At 42.3% G+C, this 22,168-nt stretch overlaps 1 long non-coding RNA gene across 8 annotated transcripts; it reads left to right on the top strand.

The window, feature by feature from the left end:
• Positions 1–974: 974 nt before the first annotated feature.
• On the top strand, positions 975–8,223 carry LOC124649766. 8 transcript variants are annotated; one of them, XR_006986784.1, is made up of 14 exons: positions 975–1,013; positions 1,165–1,418; positions 3,063–3,155; positions 3,335–3,600; positions 3,803–3,812; positions 3,979–4,090; positions 4,188–4,309; positions 4,391–4,529; positions 5,152–5,509; positions 5,593–5,738; positions 6,739–6,801; positions 6,885–6,943; positions 7,467–7,561; positions 8,012–8,223. It is a non-coding gene; the product is annotated as an uncharacterized LOC124649766 (long non-coding RNA). The 8 variants fall into 8 exon arrangements; XR_006986785.1 differs by having other exon boundaries at positions 3,335–3,812; positions 5,152–5,207; positions 5,444–5,509; XR_006986783.1 differs by having other exon boundaries at positions 3,335–3,812; positions 5,152–5,341; positions 5,444–5,509.
• The last annotated feature ends 13,945 nt before the right edge of the window (positions 8,224–22,168 follow it).

The raw sequence follows: 22,168 nt of genomic DNA, 5'->3' as shown, positions 1-22,168 counted from the left end.
ATTATTTTAGAAGCGATGGCCGATAAGTTGTTGAGATAAAAGTGGAGTTTGTATTGTACACGTATAAATCAACTTTCAATCTCGACAGCGGCCTTTCTCAGTTTGAAGTCCATCAATCACAACGGTTGAGGTATCAACGTGACTGACTTTTATGTGCAAAATAAAATATGCTACTATATGGATGTTACCCTCCGTAGTTTTTGTCCATGGCTCTTTTAATTCCGTGTCTTTTGAAGTCCATTAATCAGAACGGCTGAGGTATCGTGAGAGATCTTTGTGTGCAAAATAGTGAATTCTGCCTAATTATTTTCTGGATGGTTCTTTAAAGTCTATCGACCAAAACGGCTGAGGTATCAACGTGACAGACCTTAGTGTGCAAAATAGAAGTTACGCTCCCGTGATTTTTTTGCATGGTTCTTTAAATCTAAGCCGTTCCCTTTTAAGTGCTAAATCCGAGCCATTATTTGTCTTCTGTTTTAATTCCTTCTATAAATGTTACAACACTACTCGGCCAACCAGGCCATCTGAGAGGGGCAAATGAATCCTGATCGCTGGTTTCACCTTGCACAGTGATTTTCTCCTCCCACTTTTCACCTCAACCGTTGGATGCAGTTAAAACTTTCCTCACTCGTTTGGCTGTGAAAGAGTCCATGACGCGTGGGACCTCCTACGTGCAGGACCCAGTGGTGAGAGGCAGACAGGCTAGCTCGTTCGGTCGCGTGGTTGCCTATCCACCAGAGGTGAGAGAATTTAGATCGAACGAGATCCCCAATCCTGGCCTCGCTCCTCGCTCCTCCTCTCCTCTCCAATGGCAGCCTCCTCTCGTCCCCCATTTTCGTTTCTCCTCTCTCCTCCTCGACTGGATGCGGGAGCCAGCGGCGGCATGTAGAGCCGTGTCGAGGCGGCTGGAGGCTGGGAGCACGCGCCTAGCGGCGGCGATGGCGGCTGGAGGCGGTGTTCAACGCGTCGAGGATGGAACGGCAGACCCTTTCGTGGGCGGCGACCACGACCAGGTCGGCCTCTTCTCCTCTTCCCGCACTGCCTCTCTCCGGGATGCCCGTCCTAGACATCGCCGTCGCCTTGCTTCCGTACTGGCATTCATGTCTGTGGCGGCTGCCGTCTCTGCTAGATGCGTTGATCTCACCTGCTCCGTTCCCTGTGCAGATGCAGGGCGTGCGGGTACGACCTAAAGCTGAGCTCTCTGGTGCTGTACACGGCGGCCGGCGCGACGAGGCGGCGGCGGAGGGTGGTGGTGTTTGAGGCGGACGGTTGTTCTGCTGCAAGTGCGGCGCCCACCTCCACGTGCGGGCGTTCCGCCTCTTCTTGCGCCGGACGCGGTTGCTGTGCTGCAAGTGCGGCGCCCACCTCGGTTACGGCTACCACGAGCATGACACCACTGCCAACAGCAAGGCTCCCTGGTAATCCTGCTAATTAACCTGCTAAGAGCCCCTGTTGGTTCCTGTTCGGATGCAATAGTGAATTGTGATGAGGCTGCATGCCATTATTCTTCTACACTCAGCTGAACTTTGAACTTGAGTTTACCTGAACTTGAGTAGGGAAATTTGTTGAATTCTAGAACTATCCAGTGCTAAATCACATCATGTTGCAAGTACTGCTATGGAACGGTGGCAATCTGGCCCTTTCATCAATTATAGAACCCAGGTCGTTTGATTGGGACTTGCAGAGAAAGATGTTTGTTTCTTCCTAGACACAAAATGATCTGGAAAGATGCTTGTTTCTTCCTATACTCCAGTCACCCTGTAATATACTTGAATAGAAAACACTTCTCTGTGAAGAAAAGAGAGGAGGAAATTGGGAAAGCCCGCTAAACCATCTGAATTGGGGATGGTTCTTCTCATTCCAGTGGTGATACAAAATGTTAACCGTCTATAGATATTAACTTTTATTGTCAGTTGTGATTACTTGCTCCTTTCTTTGTATAGAATATATGTGAAAAATCAAGAACTTAACCTCAGGTTTCAGATAGATAATAATTGGACCTTATAACGGTATCATCTTGTTGATTTATTACCCCCATGCACTTCTTTCCGCACCTGCTGTAGCAGATGCTACTGTCTCAGTATGTTCACTAGATGCACTTATTCAGAGAGCTCATCATTATGTTATACTGCACTGAATGAACAAGATACTACACACCCATAGAAACTTAAGAAAAGCATAGCATTCACTAGAGAATCAATCAATAAGCTTGCACAGATGATGAAGTTGCACTGTATATTTTAGGATCAGGTATAAACTATTCCATTCGCAAAAAAAGGTATACACTATTCTGTACTCAGCCAGTAGTGCTGATATATTTCAGTTTACTGAATTTTTTGGTTGCTAAACTGAACACATATTCGGAGAAGTAAACCATAATTATACAATTGCTTCATGTCATATACAACACATAGGGCACGATTACAACACATAGGACACAATTACATCAAACGTGACTTTATTTTTCTCATTGTATCGGGGTTTGGCCACCACAGTTAAGAACATAACCTTTGGTACCAATTGACACTGCATAATGCCTTTGAGATTGATTGTGGTGCATTTTTCTGTTGGCGTGGACTAGAATTAGGATTCAAACTGATGTCTAATTCTTGTGGAACTATCACTCAGAAGGTGATTACTAAAGGTAGATAAGGGCTCGACGAATTCCCTATTTATGTGAGCAGCCATTGCTCTATGAAAATCCGTTGTACTGCAATTAGAAATCAGGAGTTACCCGAGTGCTCGGGGCTAGCCATTGCTATGGTAAATAGTCCTGTTAACTTTTTCTTTGTTCGTATCTTGAGGGTCGGGGTTATGTCATCGCTTAGGTGTTGGCACAAGGAGCAGTCAAGAACTTGGTTGAACATTTTCCCCTTATGCTGTTGTTCCTTCAAAAAATTTGGTCTCAATTTCATCCTGTAGTTGTGCTAGCAAAAGTTAACTGCTCGACTGCGGGCTGCCTCGTCGGCATCAGATTTAGCCAACTCGTGCTTAAACTATGCCTGGTAGCTTCCTTTCTGGTTGACTGATTCTTATGGGGGATTTTTGTTTGTTTGCTGCAGGAATGGATTCCAGAAGATTGACAAGATCAAGGACTCTAACAGGCAGTCCAAGCAGCGGGAGGAGCTCACTGGGAAGATGAGGGAGTGCAAGCGGTAGGTATGGCTGAAACCTGCCATCTGATTTGATAATGCACCATCGCTGTTCCTACTTCAACATGTCTTTCTCAGATCTCTGCATGTGGCATGATGAATTTTTTATTGCCTCTTTACAAGAAGAATGTAACAATGCTGAGTTCTCATACGATGTCTTAAATCTGTGCGACTTCCTGCAGCTTAATCGCAGACCTTGCAGGTGTTGGTGACGCCCTGGTGACCAGTGGTGCTTGGCCATGGGCTCTAGCCGCCGGTGGTGTACGCCGCTAGGTCGTTAAGGGGAGCCAGCACAGGGAGCCCTTGGGGTCGCGCATCCTCCACCTCCTCGGTACCTGCTCACCCTGGTGAGCAGCGCGAGGAGGGCCGCCCCAAGAACCCCGGAAGGATGGCCATGGCGCCGCTCGATGGATTTACGCCTTGTTGCTCATCCATCCTATCTCCTAAGGTTTGCCTTTTCTTCTCAGAAGGTGGATCTGCCTGGCCATGGACGTGAGCAGAGAAAACCATAGCCGGCTCTTCCTCTCTGCCTCTCCGCTCAGGATGCTAGATTTTTTGTACTAATAGTCTCTTGCAACTTGTGTGAATTTGGTTGTGGGCTGTTTCGACCTCCTGTTGGGTGATGCCGCACTCACGCTCGAGAACCTCAGGTTCTTTAATGTAAGTGATGAGGTCAAATTTGTTTACCTACATGTGGGCAAGCACACATCTGAACATGATGTCATGTGTGGACTTTGCTGCCAATTAACTATTAGAATGGATATAATACAACAAGCTGAAATTTGATTTGAGTTGACCTGACATTTGTATAATTTTCTGGATGAAGGTTATGATTGGCACGGTTGTCTGGATTTGGAAGTGGTGAACAAGAGAAAATTTACTATCTCACTTGAAGACAATGGATTACTGCTGGTGTATATATGTAAAATTACTTACTGGTGAGAAATTGTATTTTATGAATGAACTATTTCGGTGCGTGAGATTGAGGTAACCATTTATGATGTTACTCATATTGCTTCTTATGTTTTATTACAGGTGGTCTTACTTTCAGATCGCAAGTTTGTGCGAATCAGACTAGAAAAGAATTGCTTGGACATTCTTGGGTATTGTGGTCCTGTGATTTTTTAATATGCTCATACACTGTGAGTAGCTAAATGGTAGGGACATGTAAGAGTGCATTCTAATTTTTGGCTTAGGCCTGGCTAGCCCATTATGTCATCATCTTCTTTGGGTTGCAGGTTCCTTGCCTTCTGTTAAAATATAGTGTTTCTGTGGAGGAGGTAAAAGAGGAGTCCTATTTTTGGTTCAGATTTCTTGCCAATAATTATCCCTTTGGCTGCATTGTGTTCTTCCGGCAACTATGTTAATTGCTCTGAGGTGAGGGCTTCGAGACCCTCATATTGTTTCGTGAATAGCTGCTGGCTTACTGCTACGTTTTGCTGCCATTTCCCTGGGAACATGTTTTTGAGGAAGTGTGAAAATCATATATATATCTACACCAGGATATATTGGATTTAGTAGAATACCAAAGAAAAAATATATCCATCATGTGGAGTGTGCTCTTACCCCATCTGGCATGTGCTAAATAAAATTTTGCACTCTTCCCTTTTATGTAAACTTTCCATTCCTCCGGTATATTAGATCATTCACTAGGCATGCAACCAGAAACATCAACTTGTTTTGCACTTTTAAATAAGATGCTTCGATTTTGATTTTGGCTCTACAAGCGAATGATCAGTGGGTATTCTATGGGTAATATTTGTGTCGTAATGCATAATGATTTTTGTTCTTTTTTCCAAGCGTTTCAGGTTGATCATTTTGATTATCATTAGCTGGTCATTTACTCGTCTATGCTTAAAACTGCTTAGTTGTGGAAATGTAGTATTTTACCTAAGTGGTAAACTATGGAGTGCTATTTTTGCAATTATATTTTACAATGTGTAATATGACCAGGTGCCAATGTACAAAGTTGTATGATTAAATTAATCCCCCCATGCAGGTTAAACTCTCATTATCTACCACGCCTTTCCAAACATGTGTTGTTGCTAGCTTCAGGTAAATCTTCTCCCAGTTTTGTTGTATACACCAGGTGCCAATGTACAAAGTTGTATGATTAAATTCCCCCTTGCAAGTTTAACTATCTCATTATCTACCACGCCTTTCTAAACATCTGTTGTTGCTAGCTTCAGGTAAATCTTCTCCCGGTTCTGCTGTATATGCATGTTTACTATTTATCACTTCGCAGGTTCTGATTCGCGCGTAACAATTTTTTCTTTGTTGTAAATATACAGGTGGGATCCTTCTGTTCTGTATATGTACGGAGGCTTCGTATGTCTTCTTACTTATAACCCTGATTGGTATGCAGGTTCCTGTAAATATACAGGTGGGATTTGGAGTCTATATCGATTTTGACTGTCTTCTCCCGTAATTTTCCCACCAGGAGGCACTAGCGGAGCCAACCATGGAAGCGCTGCCCTACATACTTCTCATCCGCGCGAGGAGCCTGTTTCCCAGCAGTGGCGGAGCCAACCATGGAAACACTTCCCTACAATCTTCTGTTCCGTTCGATTGTACATGCAGATGCAGGTGCAGCCTTCTCCGCCTTGATTTATTCTGGCCAGTTTTCCATCCTAATCTCTAACATGTGTCCCGTCTTTATTTTTTTCTCCCACAATATTTGGTTTGATGTTGAGATTTGGCTATTTTGCTGATTGTATCCTCTATATTTTCTTCCAGTATCTCCGTTGGATGCTCAACTCCCATAGTTTAAGGAAATGAAACATCTATTAAATCGTGATATCGATGATCAATTTCGATCTTGTAGTAGATCTAACAGAAAAAATCGTAGGGTACCATATGGTCTTACAATCTAGGACCTATGGATTACTAAAGTTCAGATACATATAAGGGCAAATTTGATTGCTCTTTTTCTGTTGTGGCATGGTTGCCTAAATATTTCTAGATAAATTGCATAGCTGCTGCGAGAAGGCACAACCCCGAAGTCACCCAGTAGCGGCGCTCCTCTTTGTCAGAGTGCAGCACCGGTGTACTTCGCCACCGTCTCCAGCCAGTCGGCGGCCATTTCTCTTGAAGTTCGCTCGCGCCTCACCGTGATTTTACTCAGCGTCCTCCGGTCTGTACCACCAACCTGCGGTGCGGCGCACGGACCCGCTGCTACTGAGGCATGTCCGCCGCTGCTGAGGTGACATATATAGCAGCAAGCACGATTGCGCGGAGGTTGGCTTGCAGGAGGAGTGGCCCGGCAAGATTGGTTCAACATGTCATGGCAATGCATGGCCGCCTACATTTCTGTCCAGCTGATACTGGTTCGAGTCCCCACAGTTTTTTTGCCCGCCATTCTTAGAGTGGTTATGGAACATTCTTTTCCGTCTCAGCCATGGTAGAATGAACATGAGCATTCAACGCATCATGGCTCTGATCAACTCCAAACATGTTAGGTGCTCAGATTTGTGATTTTGGTGCCTAATAAGTGTTTGTTGTTATGCCAGAACGTAAGCAGTTATTTTCAGATTTCTTATTTAGTCTATGTGGGCTAGAGTAATGTATTCAGCTGCCCAACATGCAGTGCATCTGGGTCTCGATTCAATTTCGCCAGGTGGTGCGCTGAATACTCCTGCTGATTCTAATGGTTTGTCTGGTTTATGCTTTAGTTCTTACCGTTCGTGTTTTTTAAGGATTTTTGGTGATGCGTTGTTGTCTCTCGGAATACAGGTATTGGGAAATATGCGGCAAAACTTATATGAGCTGGATTTCAATGTTGTTGCCATGAGGTACATCTCATAATTCAGTCGCTTGACTTACTTACTCCTGCCTATAGTAAAAATGTTGAGTTGTCTCAACGTTGTACCCTTTTCCTCTATATAAACTACTTGCATTACCAGAGACAATATGTGACTCTTTTTCTTCTGATAAATATATTATTATCCTTCATTTTAGGGCACTAATGACACCGTTGTTTTACACATGCTTGATTCCGTTACCGTCCAACCACGACAAATTGATCAGTAAACTAGGCATTAATCATTTTGCCGAAATAAGATAACACAAAATATATACCTATTCAAATCTTCAATACCTTCACTGCACACCAACAAACATAAACGAGGCACTTCTGGAGAGCAAAGGCAGCTGCGTTTCCAAGTATTTACATGAGCCAAAAATACAGTAACTAATTACGCATATGCTTCTCACTATTTAGACTTACAGAATTCTCTTCTTACTGCGTAATTTGCAGCTGACAAACTTACTTATTTTCTGTGCAAAGAAATATTAAAGTTTCATTTTTGGTTCCAGGGAAACACAATGGAGGTATGTGTGCCAGCCAATCGTACAGGTCAGTTCAAAGAACGTCTGAAGAAAGGCTATGTGTGTACCAGTCAATTGTATAGGTCAGTTCCACATGTGTCGAAAGAAGACACACTACGAATTATTTCAATATTTTAGATTGAATTATTTTTTACATTCAGCTGTGCTTTGGTTAGCCTCATCTTGTTAATTTTTGGGTGCTGCTGATTGAATTTCTCTGAATTTAATATTTAGTTTTTTTTATCTCAGCTATATATATCTTGGATGTTCAGTGCAAATTAGTTACTATATTTTGGACCCTGCTGTGCCAAACTGAGCTCTTGGTTTTCGATTTTATTAGAGTTTAATTTTGCTTAGGCTCATGTTGTTAATTTTTGGGAGCTGCTGATTGTATTTCTCTGAATTTAACATTTAGTTTTTTTTATCTCAGCTATATAAAGTATCTTAGATGTTTAGTGCCATGCCAATGATTGTGATATATCTATGTTGTGTAGCCAGGTAATTAATAATGCTTGATGTTATTTTGTTTATAGGATACATCTCGCATGGGTGAGATCAGAAGGTCCAGGTCATTGTTTGGCAATGTATCTGTGGCTTACGCTGAAAACTTCCTCTCATAATGATGGTTGCTGTGTGACCTTATCCGTGGTTTATGTTGGAAGCAAGCATGTTTTTTGATAACTTCTTCTACGCTGGTGACCGTTGGCTGAAGTTATTTCAGTGCGAGAACCGAGCTATACTTTAAGTGTATCTCTCGTTGTAATCATTAGCATCGGACCCATGCTATGTACGGAAACCGTGTCAACATAATATTATTTCCAGGGAGGGTTGCAGGTAATTATTCTTCAAAACTATTTGATTTCCATTGAGTAGTCAAAATCTTCTCTCTTTATTTAGTCAAAGGAGGCTGAATAGAAAGCTCCATCATTATTTATCGTGTGGCCTTTTGTTCCCCGAGAAAAGGAAAGCATAGCTGATCATTCATATGGGGCATTGCGGCATTATTACAGTGTGTTCCTTTTCCTTGCAAGTAACATATGTTCACGTGCCAGCCTTGATCCATTTACTACTTAACATTGTTGTTAACTTACCCTAAGTTTTTAGAAATCTTTTCTATTTATTTGGGATATAGTCGCCTATTTTGATGAGTTATATAAGAGATTGTCGGATCTGTTCGTTGCATTTTTCATCAGTTACAGGCTTACAGCTACTGGATTGAATAACAACGGCTATTTCAAATTTAGGGGAATGGTTATTTCAAAAATTAGTGCACACCTGCGTGTTATGCATCCGTCAAAATAGTTCTGCAAAATAGAAATAACATCTGCTTTTTTAGTTTCTGTTGGTTGCCAAATAGCTATATGTATTCATTTACTTTTAGCATGAACATAGAAGATCCCTTTCCTATTGCTTTTGTGCCTTTTTCCAATGTATACAAGGTAAGAAGGGCATGTTTTTTCAAATATCATTGCGGAGCAGCTCTACAAATTTGTTCACTGTCATGTACTTTATTTCTAGGTTTTGATTGCCTGCTTCTTTGTTTCTTCTCATTTGTTTGCCTTCTGCAGATGTACTGGCAGGTGTAACTCGCCATTCTAGGAAGAATTGGTGGGTTGTTTCCGCTCCTGAGACCCAACACTTCCGAGCGAGAAGAAGCTCATCTGTTCCCGTCACTTGCTGAAAATCTAACATAAAACTGTTTGTTCTTTACTGCCACAATACCATCTGGAGCAGGCTGTTGCCTGAGTGGTGCTACTTCTTCGAGCTCAAACACGCAAGAGCCATCTGGGCTTCTGCGATTTTCTGCCGGCAGGGCGGCGAAACTACAACCTCCACGGCGGAGGCCTTCTTCGAGTCTGCTGCTGGAGCTTAGCGCCTACTCTTCATCAAGTGGTGTGTCCCCGGTGAACTGAAGGTGACCGACGGCTTCGACTCTTCGTCGGGAATGGAGCTGTTGAGCATACTGAGCATACTGCTCTGGATCCTCGGCGGCGACGCTTGAGGACGTCGGCGAATGGTGGCCGCGGCGCCCAGGGACCCGATTGCTTTTCTATTTTTTGTCCTAGGGTGTTTTTTGTTAATGTAGAGGCCCTTTCTTCAAATTCTAGGTTTCTCAGGGCGAGAGATGTAAAGGGTCCTCTTTGCAATTTCTACCCGCCACGTGTGGATTGAATGAATATCTGGGGCCTTGTAGGTCCTGTCCTCGTGCAAAAAAAATTTTGACCCTTTTGATAGTTGTATCTACAACTGGTACCAATCTTTTTTCCAACGTTTTCATTTTCCTGCCATGTAAAGTGCTCTCTATGTTAGTTAGGCATAAAGTAGATGCCCAAGATATATTTAGAACATGTTTGGTAATGTGCAATGTCTCCATTCCAGGTTATAGATTTTGCTTTCAAACTTTTATCCTTCAAATGTATTTCGTTTTCTCCAACCTCTTTAATTGTGTCCATTGAGCTCGCTGAACTGTGGTTCTTATGTAACAGCGAGACCCTTCAGTTATGTTATAAAATCCTTAATTATTGGAGCGATTCATATGCATGCACCGGTGCATGAAGGAAGAAGATTCTCTTGTATTACTTTATGACTTATTCTCATTGACCATTGAATGGTGCACGCATATGCTGGTGTGTAATGCTTGTTCCGGTATATATTTGTTCTTCGGACACAGTGCACATAGAGATGAACCTCTTAGTGCATGATTCTTTGAAAATATACTTATATGGTTATGATATACTGAGTATTTCTATTATGCACTTATATTATTGTTTCCTCCGAGCATCATAAAGTCTTATCTTGTTTTGTTGTTTTTTCCAGTTTACAAATGATCATCCATAAGGTTCAGCGAGCTCAAGCAGCAAGCAGCCAATACGAGAAGACTTAGTAGTTCATCTTTGTTTTAAGATGCAACAAGCATCTGCTATGGTTCCTGAAATGACACCATTCTCTGCAACGCTGCAAAATAATCTGGACAAACTTTGCTGAGTTTGGATGGAAACAAATGAAGTAATGAGAATTTAGAATACTTTATTTTGTGGCAATCTTTATGAATTTGGTATCTTTTCCCATGCCTAATCAGACTATGGTATTTAGGTCTTTGGGCTTATGTGTTTCTCTGTGTGCACTGTCATGTGTATTGAATCTAAACATCATCTCATTTAAGTGCAAAAGTAACTGATTATTGACTTCTGAACATGGAGCAACCAATTAGTGTAAAACTTATGGCTGGATTAATGTCCCGTTTTGCCTTTGCGCCGGGGCACAACGGGTCATTTATAAATACTTATATGGTTATGATATACTGAGTATTTCTATTATGCACTTATATTATTGTTTCCTCCGAGCATCATAAAGTCTTAACTTGTTTTGTTGTTTTTTCCAGTTTACAAATGATCATCCATAAGGTTCAGCGAGCTCAAGCAGCAAGCAGCCAATACGAGAAGACTTAGTAGTTCATCTTTGTTCTAAGATGCAACAAGCATCTGCTATGGTTCCTGAATTGACACCATTCTCTGCAACGCTGCAAAATAATCTGGACAAACTTTGCTGAGTTTGGATGGAAACAAATGAAGTAATGAGAATTTAGAATACTTTATTTTGTGGCAATCTTTATGAATTTGGTATGTTTTCCCATGCCTAATCAGACTATGGTATTTAGGTCTTTGGGCTTATGTGTTTCTCTCGTGTGCACTCGTCATGTGTAGTGAATTTAAACATCATCTCATTTAAGTGCCAAAGTAACCGATTATTGACTTCTGAACATGGAGCAACCAATTAGTGTAAAACTTATGGCTGGATTAATGTCCCGTTTTGCCTTTGCGCCGGGGCACAACGGGTCATTTATAAATGGCACAATTGCCATCATATACGTTCCTGGGATTGTATTAGACCACACACAAAAAGAGATGAAATGAATAAGTGGCAGAATTGCTATCCTATAAGTTCCTCGCCTTGAATTGCCATCCTATAAGTTCCTGGCTTGATTTGAAAATAACTGGTCAACTTTAGCACTATGGTCTTGGGTTTTTCATTGAAAAATATATGAGCTACTTGTTTCGCTTTTGCCTTTGCGCTAAAATTGTCATATCATTGCAACATCTTGATAGAATCATGTGTCTACAATTATACTAATCAGTCAAATTTTAAGCTAATTATTAATACTAAAATATAAGCTAAAACTTATAATTTAAATTCTGCTTGTATTCTGCCATTTGCGCGATAGCGCAACGGGTCATCTAGTAATATAATAGATAACGAGACTACAAGTTGAAGTTCTGCTTTGGATGATTGTTGTGAGACTACGAGAGATGCTGCTACTAGCCATTTTTTGATTAAAGATGGTTCTGATTTGTACTAGCTGATACTTTTGTACCGTGAAAGACAGGGAAAACACAGCGACAACGACTTGACTAGTTACGTTATATTCAAGAATCCAAGAAGTGAGGAGGATCTTACCAAACAAATGCAGCGCAGCGCGGTGGCAAGGCGTGGACAGCTACACAGACACGGGATTGAACGAAGTCGTCATCGGAGAATTTCGCGCAGCGGCGACGACTATCTCGGGCGTCCTTGGCGGCGAGGATGGCATGGTTTTGGCGACGACGTGAACGACGACTCGGTTCCGAAACTCGATGGAGATGATGTAGAAGGGCTTGATGAAGTTCATGGAGTCATGGAGAACCTCCGGCTGGGAATCGAGAGAAAGGAAGGCATCGATCTTGGCGTTCGTCCAGAAGAACATGGAAAGGGTGGGAAAACATGTCCTGGATGTAGGCTTCAGTTAGAAGAATTCACAGGAGAAAGGAATCAAGATAATGGTCAACCTATGCGAAGTACCGGTCCGACGAACTCCGATGACATCGCGGCCAACAGTGACAAGATCATGCATGACCATGTCCTAGAGGTAGCCCTTGATGAGTATATTAATCTGGCAGAAGGAAACAGCGATGTGATCACCGAGGGCGTCGGCATCTAGCAATGAACTCGATTTTGGGGGTGGTGTTGGCATGGCTGGTGTGGTCTGTACATGGTTTATCTGGAGAAAGTGCGAGAACAAAAAAGACGGAGGATGACAAGGGACGCATGGTGCTCCCGTCTGTTCGTATTGAGATGGACTGAGGAGAGAGATCGGAAGGTGTATGCCGATGGGTGGCATTCGGTGCACCTTTACGGTTTGAGATATTAAGTGCACTAAATGAAAAATTAATTCCCTGAACGGATTCTCCACTACATTTTGAGTAACTTTCGTGTTGAACTCAACAAGAAACAGCCACACAATTGATGCGAAAATTGGAGAGGAGGAAGTGACAGCCATGAAAGTAACGTACATGAGAGTTCTGGAGTGAAGAAGAAGAAGAAGGAAGAAGAAGAAGAAGAAGAAGGAAGAAGAAGCAGAAGGAAGAAGAAGAAGAAGAAGAAGGAAGAAGAAGAAGAAGAAGAAGGAAGAAGAAGAAGAAGGAAGAAGAAGAAGAAGCAGGAAGAAGAAGAAGAAGGAAGAAGAAGAAGAAGGAAGAAGAAGAAGAAGAAGAAGAAGAAGAAGAAGAAGATGATGATGAGGGGGAAAGTGGATAGAAACCCTTCATGGATGGCAGAGGAATGAGGTATGTACCCTACTGGGGATACATACGAGTCATTGTATAGTTACTTAGGCATGACATATCTCTGTCTTGGTACTTCGTCCGATTCAGACTATATCCCTACTGGAAGGACCTTTGTTCCGGACGGTGTTCGGAAGATAAGTCGCTGTACCAGATGGACCCCAGAAATGTACGTGGAGGCGAATGAAGACGATGAGGAGTAGAGCTCTGGAGAAGAATAAAGTAGTTTAGGTGGTATTGTAATAGAACGTATTTTTAAATTCCATTGGCTTGGGCTTGAAGCCAAATAAGTGGTTATATATATACCACATGTAATATATGTGTGTAAGTTATGTGATATACAGTGTATATACATAATAAATGTTTGTTTTGGATTTGCTTCTTGATTTCCTTGTATGACTAGTTCTGGGCAATGAGTTGAGCTCAGAAAACATTTGCATGGTGTAATTATGAGTAATCGCTCTTTATTACAGGACTAGGGGGGTATGGCGTTAGTCTAAACTAAATAGGCTTGGAGAGAGCGTGAGGCGAAAGAAAAAGAGGAAGCAGATGCAGCCTCCAGAGAGGAGAATGCACCACCACCACCACACCCAATGATGCATCCAGATTTCCAACAATACATGAGAGCAATGGAAGAAGACAGGAGGAGGTACCAGGAAAGTCAAAACAAGAACATGCAAGATTTCTTTACCCACATCATCAACGATAGGGGTAATGAAGGCAAAGGAGTAAACTTATCAGACTTTCAAAATGCAAGACCACTACCTTTTGCATCAGCTCCAGAACCAATGGATGCAGAAGACTGGCTCATGGATACGGAAAGGAAGTTGAGGACCGTTGGATGCAACGATGAGGAGAAGATTCGGTATGCCACTTATCTGTTGTCAGGACCAGCTACATCATGGTGGGAGAACCTTGTGGCAGTACACCCTCCAGAAAAGGTGTTCACATGGGAAGAATTCAAGAAGAAGTTCCGGGAAGCTCATGTTCCGGATAGTGTAGTGGAATTGAAGAAGAGGGAGTTTGAAGAGCTTCAACAGAACATTGCACCTATAATGCAGTATGTTCGGGATTTCAACCGTTTGGCTAGGTATGCGCCAGATGAGGTTGACACAGATGAGAATGAAAGAAGAGGTTCATGAAAGGCATGAATCCATACATGAAGATGCAACTGAGGCTGACAAGGACCACGGAATTCCAGGAACTGATTGACTCGGCAATCACTTTCGAGGATGACTACAAGCAGGTTCAGGAGGATAGGAGGAAGAGGGCTCGTATCGAGCCAAGGAAGTACCCAGTCAGTAAACCAACACCATATAGGAGTTTCAAACCACGACACTGGCCTACCGGCAATCAAAACAACCCTGGAGGCCCAAATCAGAATCTCAAGTCCCAGATAATATGTAACAACTGTGGGTAGAGGGGACACATCAGAAAGGAGTGTCAGAAACCCAGGATCATCTCCTATGGTTGTGGGCAGGAAGGACACATGAAGCCTGATTATCCTAATAAGGCGTCATGGAGTGGACAAAACTCAGGAGGATGAGGTGGAGGAGGCAACAACAACAACAACAACAACAACAACAACAACAACAACAACAACAACAACAACGACAACAACAACAACAACAACAGCAACAACAACAACAACAGCAACCGCAACCGCAACTACAACAACAACAAGAGGGGCAAACCATATGGAAAGCTGAATTGCACAACTTTGGAGCAAGCAGGAGAGTCGGATCAAGCAGTCTTAGGTACGCTTAGCATTCTTACTCATCCTGGCAAAGTCTTGTTTGATACTAGGGCAACCATATCATTTCTTGAACGGGAGTTTGTGGAAAATTACGGGCTTAGATGTTCCAAGTTAGAATACCCTGATGGCGTGTAACTCACACGTTCGTTGGGAACCCCAAGAGGAAGGTATGATGCGCACAACAGCAAGTTTTCCCTCAGAAAGAAACCAAGGTTTATCGAACCAGGAGGAGCCAAGAAGCACGTTGAAGGTTGATGGCGGCGGGATGTAGTGCGGCGCAACACCGGAGATTCCGGCGCCAACGTGGAACCTGCACAACACAACCAAAGTACTTTGCCCCAACGAAACGAGTGAGGTTGTCAATCTCACCGAACTTGCTGTAACAAAGGATTAACCGTATTGTGTGGAAGATGATTGTTTGCAAGAAAACGAGTAAAAACAAGTATTGCAGCAGATTTGTATTTCGAGTATAAAAGAATGGACCGGGGTCTACGGTTCACTAGAGGTGTCTCTCCCATAAGATAAAAGCATGTTGGGTGAACAAATTACAGTCGGGCAATTGACAAATAGAGAGGGCATAACAATGCACATACATGTCATGATAAGTATAGTGAGATTTAATTGGGCATTACGACAAAGTACATAGACCGCCATCCAACTGCATCTATGCCTGAAAAGTCCACCTTCAGGTTATCATCCGAACCCCTTCCAGCAAAGTGCATAAGATGTGACGGAATAAAAATATAGTTTCAGGGGAGGAACCTGATAATGTTGTCGATGAAGAAGGGGATGCCTTGGGCATCCCCAAGCTTAGACGCTTGAGTCTTCTTAGAATATGCAGGGGTGAACCACCGGGGCATCCCCAAGCTTAGAGCTTTCACTCTCCTTGATCATACTGTATCATACTCCTCTCTTGATCCTTGAAAACTTCCTCCACACCGAACTCGAAACAACTCATTAGAGGGTTAGTGCACAATAAAAATTAACATGTTCAGAGGTGACACAATCATTCTTAACACTTCTGGACATTGCATAAAGCTACTGGACATTAATGGATCAAAGAAATTCATCCAACATAGCAAAAGATGCAATGCAAAATAAAAGGCAGAATCTGTCAAAACAGAACAGTCCGTAAAGATGGATTTTATTATGGCACCAGACTTGCTCAAATGAAAATGCCCAAATTGAATGAAAGTTGCGTACATATCTGAGGATCACTCACGTAAATTGGCTTAATTTTCTGAGTTACCTACAGAGAATTAGACCCAGATTCGTGACAGCAAAGAAATCTGTTTCTGCGCGAGTAATCCAAATCTAGTATTTACTTTACTATCAAAGACTTTACTTGGCACAACAAAACATAAAACTAAGATAAGGAGAGGTTGCTACAGTAGTAAACAACTTCCAAGACTCAAATTCAAAACAAAAATACTGTAGTAAAAATATGGGTTGTCCCCATAAGCGCTTTTCTTTAACGCCTTTCAGCTAGGCGCAGAAAGTGTGTCTCAAGTGTTATCAAGAGATGAAGCATCGACATTACCTTGGGTGTTGGGATTTTTCTCAACCATGCATAGTATGTTGGATACATAAGTTTCAGCGGCTCCCTTTTCATTAGTCTTGGGCTTGCTGCTCTCATCAAACAAATTTTCAGGAACAAGCCAAGCATAGTTATTTTCTAGTGCATCATTCATAGCTAGGAGTTTACATGGTATTGGTGCTTTGATCTCCCCACCATCATTAATATTATTAGTGTACCTTATTCTATCCATGTCCATTTTTTCAAGGAGACCAACAAAATTAGTATGAGAACCAAGCATATTAAATTTAGCAAAGACCTTTCTAGCCTCTCTTGCTAGGCCACCAAATTCTCTAAGAAGGGTTTCTAAAACAAAATCTTTCTTTTCCCCCTCTTCCATATCACCAAGTGTAAGAAACATATGTTGAATTATAGGATTGAGATTAACAAATTTAGTTTCCAACATGCGAACTAAAGCAGCAGCAGCAATTTCATAAGTAGGAGCAAGTTCTACCAAGTGTCTATCTTCAAACTCTTCAACGGTACTAACATGACTGAAAAATTCTTCTATATTGTTTCTCCCAATTATAGACCCGCGTCCTACCGGTATGTCTTTTGTGGTAAAATTAAAAGGAAACATGTTGAAATAAGTAAAGCAAATGCAAGTAACTAATTTTTTTGTGTTTTTGATATAGAGTGCAAGACGAGTAAATAAAGTAAAGCTAGCAACTAATTTTTTTGTGTTTTGATATAATGCAGCAAACAAAGTAGTAAATAAAATAAAGCAAGACAAAAACAAAGTAAAGAGGTTGGGAAGTGGAGACTCCCCTTGCGGCGTGTCTTGATCTCCTCGGCAACGGCGCCGGAAAAGAGCTTGATGGCGTGTAACTCACACGTTCGTTGGGAACCCCAAGAGGAAGGTATGATGCGCACGGCAGCAAGTTTTCCTTCGAGAAAGAAACCAAGGTTTATCGAACCGAGGAGGAGCCAAGAAGCACGTTGAAGGTTGATGGCGGCGGGATGTAGTGCGGCGCAACACCGGAGATTCCGGCGCCTACGTGGAACTGCACAACACAACCAAAGTACTTTGCCCCAACGAAACGAGTGAGGTTGTCAATCTCACCGGCTTGCTGTAACAAAGGATTAACCGTATTGTGTGGAAGATGATTGTTTGCAAGAAAACGGTAAAAACAAGTATTGCAGCAGATTTGTATTTCGGTATAAAAGAATGGACCGGGGTCCACAGTTCACTAGAGGTGTCTCTCCCATAAGATAAAAGCATGTTGGGTGAACAAATTACAGTCGGGCAATTGACAAATAGAGAGGGCATAACAATGCACATACATGTCATGATAAGTATAGTGAGATTTAATTGGGCATTACGACAAAGTACATAGACCGCCATCCAATTGCATCTATGCCTAAAAAGTCCACCTTCGAGTTATCATCCGAACCCCTTCCGGTATTAAGTTGCAAAGCAACGAGACAATTGCATTAAGTATGGTGCGTAATGTAATCAACAACTACATCCTTAGACATAGCATCAATGTTTTATCCCTAGTGGCAACGACACAACACAACCTTAGAACTTTACGTCACTCGTCCCGAGTATCAATGTAGGCATGAACCCACTATCGAGCATAAATACTCCCTCTTGGAGTTAAGAGCAAAAACTTGGCCGAGCCTCTACTAATAACGGAGAGCATGCAAGATCATAAACAACACATAGGTAATAACTTGATAATTAACATAACATAGTATTCTCTATCCATCGGATCCCGACAAACACAACATATAGTATTACGGATAGATGATCTTGATCATGTTAGGCAGCTCACAAGATCCAACAATGAAGCACAATGAGGAGAAGACAACCATCTAGCTACTGCTATGGACCCATAGTCCGGGGGTGAACTACTCACTCATCACTCCGGAGGCGACCATGGCGGTGAAGAGTCCTCCGGGAGATGAATCCCCTCTCCGGCGAGGGTGCCGGAGGAGATCTCCGAATCCCCCGAGATGGGATTGGCGGCGGCGGCGTCTGCGGAAGGTTTTCCGTATCGTGGCTCTCTGTATCGGGGTTTTCGCGACGGAGGCTTTAAGTAGGCGGAAGGGCAACGTGGGGGGCCACACGAGGGCCCCACACCATAGGTCGGCGCGGCCGGGGCCGGGGCCGCGCCGCCCTATGGTGGCGGCGCCTCGTGGCCCCGCTTCGACTCCTCTTCGGTCTTCGGAAGCTCCGTGGCAAAATAGGACCCCGGGCGTTGATTTCGTCCAATTCGAGAATATTTCGTTACTAGGATTTACGAAACCAAAAACAGCAGAAAACGACAAGCGGCTCTTCGGCATCTTGTTAATAGGTTAGTTCCAGAAAATGCACGAATATGACATAAAGTGTGCATAAAACATGTAGATATCATCAATAATGTGGCATGGAACATAAGAAATTATCGATACGTCGGAGACGTATCAGACCCCATAACTGTCTTATCTGCGGGGGGGGGGGGACGATCTTAGTAACGCACGTGAAAGAAGCACATGTCATAACCATATGTGACTGTGTGTATTTCGTGGACCTATTCATCATTCCTATGAAGGATATATCAGTCATCATAGGGATGGACTGGTTGACGGAGAATGGAGCAGTGATCAACTGTGGAGACAAAACAGTATCACTTAGCAATTCCATGGGAGGTCAGATAGTGTTTCAAGGAGACAAGTATACTCAGTTGGAGATAGGATTGGAGCTTAACAGTCTGAAGGAGGTGAAGATTGAAGACATCCCTGTAGTAAATGAGTTTCCAGATGTATTTCCCAAGGAACTACCGGGAATGCCACCCGATAGAGAGATAGAGTTTACAATAGATCTAATTCCAGGCACAACGCTCATAGCTCAACCACCATATAAGATGGGACCAAAGGAGTTAGTAGAACTGAAAGCTCAGATAGATGAACTAGAACAGAAGGGATTTATCCAATAAAGTGTGTCACCATGGGGTACACCAGTTATTTTTGTGGATAAAAGAGATGGAGGTAAGAGAATGTGTGGAGATTACAGGAATCTTAACAATGTAACAATCAAGAACAAGTACCCTTTACCTAGGATACAAGATCTTTTTGATCAAGTTCAAGGAGCTGGAGTCTTCTCGAAGATAGATTTAAGGTCAGGATACCATCAAATCAAGATCAAAAAGGAAGATGTTCCAAAAACAGCGTTCGTATCAAGGTATGGACACAATGAATATTTGGTTGTACCATTTGGACTAACAAATGCACCAACCATTTTCATGAATTTTATGAACAAGATATTCATGAAGTACTTGGCCAAGTTCGTGATAGTGTTCATCGATGATATTCTAATCTATTGATAAAGAAGAGCATGCAAAGCATTTGAATATAGTTTTACAAATTTTTGAGAGAACATCAACTATATGCAAAGTTCAGTAAGTGCAAGTTTTGGTTAGATAGTGTGAATTTCTTGGGCATGTCATAACCAAAGAAGGAATAGCAATGCATCCAAGCAAGGTTCAGTCATTATTGGAATGGAAGTCACCCAAAAATGCTAAGGAAATACGAGGATTTCTTGGTATGGCAGGCTATTATCGAAGATTCATTGAGGGATTTTCGAAGATTGCAGGACCAATGACCAAGTTACTCAAGAAAAACACCCCATTTGTGTGGACTGATGAGTGTGAAGCGAGTTTTCAAACACTCAAGGAGAAGTTAACCACAGCACCAGTGTTAGCAGTTCCTGAACCCGGAAAGGATTACACGGTGTATTGTGATGCTTCCAAGAATGGACTTGGATGTGTTCTAATGCAAGATCGTAAAGTGATAGCTTATGGATCAAGACAACTAAAGCCACATGAACATAATTACCCAGTACATGACTTAGAGTTGGCGGCAGTTGTGTATGCTTTGAAGAGTTGGAGACAATTTCTTTATGGATCCAATGTGAGTTATATACAGATCATAAGAGTTTGAAGTATTTCTTCACCCAGAAGGAATTAAACATGAGATCGAAGAGATGGTTAGAGTTGATTAAGGACTATGAACTGACAATCAACTATACACCAGGCAAGGCTAATGTAGTAGCAGATGCTTTAAGCATAAAGAGTACCGAGAATCAACCTACGGAATGGGAAATTCCAAAGGAACTTCGGAAAGAGCTGGAAGAAGCCAAGATTTTACTTATCCAAGGTGATACAGTGGGAAGTATAGCAACCATGAGGATTATGGATGAAAGGTATTCAGATTTGAAGTATGAGATCATTCAAAAGTAAGTGGATGATCAATTCATCCAAGAAGAAATCAAAAGGATTGGAGAAGGTAAACCATCGGAATTCAATCTCAGAGAGTTTGATTATCTATACTTTCAGAAGAGAATGTGTGTACCGGATGATCCAGAAGTGAAGGAAATCATATTAAAGGAAGCACATGAAACCCCTTAATCAATACATCCGGGAAGTACTAAGATGTATATGGATTTGAAGGAAATGTTCTGGTGGAACAACATGAAGAGAGAGATAGCTCAATATGTTTCAGAATGCCATACATGTCAGCGAGTGAAAGCAGAACATCAGAGTCCTGCTGGATTACTTAAACCATTAGAGATACCGGAGTGGAAATGGGATGAAATCGGAATGGATTTTGTTACTGGTCTACTAATGACTAGTAAAAGAAAGGATATGATATGGGTAATAGTGGATAGACTTACCAAGAGTGCTCATTTCATAGCCGTAAACCAGAAGGATACTTCGGAAAAGCTTGTGGATATATATGTCAAGGAAATAGTTAGTAAACATGGAGTACCAAAGAAGATAGTCTCGGATCGAGGTTCGATCTTCACATCAACATTTTGGAAACAACTCCAAGAAGCTTTGGAATCCAAGCTGGATTTTAGCACCGCATATCACCCACAAACCGGAGGACAAGCTGAAAGAACCAATCAAATACTGGAGGACATGCTTAGAGCTTGCTCTAGATTTCAGAGGCTCATGGGAAGACCATCTGCCATTAGCAGAATTTTCATACAAAGATAGCTATCAGAGTAGCATACAAATGGCACCGTATGAAGCATTGTACGGGAGGAAATGCAGATCTCCAATCTGTTGGTTTGAAATAGGGGAGAACAAAGAGTTTACACCGGACTACATTAAGGAGACACAGGGAGTCATCGAGGTGATCCGGGATAGACTCAAGATAGCTCAGAGTCGACAAAAGAGTTATGCCGACCAGAAGAGAAGAGTTTGGGAACCAAAAGTGGGAGACATGGTATATCTGAAAGTTAGCCCAATGAAAGGACTCAAGAGGTTCGGAGTAAAAGGAAAGTTAAGTCCTCGATACATATGACCATTCAAAATACTCAGTCAGAATCGAGGAACAGCTTTTGAATTGGAGTTACCTAAGCAACTAAGTCTCATTCACAACGTATTTCATGTATCACAACTCAGAAAGTGTTTGAAGGCACCAGATGATCCAGTTACAAATGAATAAATAGAGTTGCAGTCGGACTTAAACCTACGTGGAGAAGCCCGAAAAGATCTTGGAGGTACAATGGAAGAAGTTAAGAAATAGGGCAATCAAATATTGCAAGATTCAATGGCAACATCACCCTGAACGAGAAGCAACCTGGGAGACGGAAGCGGAGCTCAAGAAATCTTACCCCGAGCTATTCAGGTACCAATCTTAACTTCAGGATGAAGTTTCTCTTAAGGGGGAGAGGCTGTAATAACCCAGAACATAGGATCAACGAAGGGTAGATTTAGGAATGGCATGTGCATTTCATCGCAAAACGAGGGAAATTTTCGCGCCTTATTGC

This window comes from Lolium rigidum, chromosome 4, assembly GCF_022539505.1.
Source record: "Lolium rigidum isolate FL_2022 chromosome 4, APGP_CSIRO_Lrig_0.1, whole genome shotgun sequence".
NCBI lineage: Eukaryota > Viridiplantae > Streptophyta > Magnoliopsida > Poales > Poaceae > Lolium > Lolium rigidum.
This window is presented reverse-complemented; position numbering and strand designations above follow the sequence as displayed.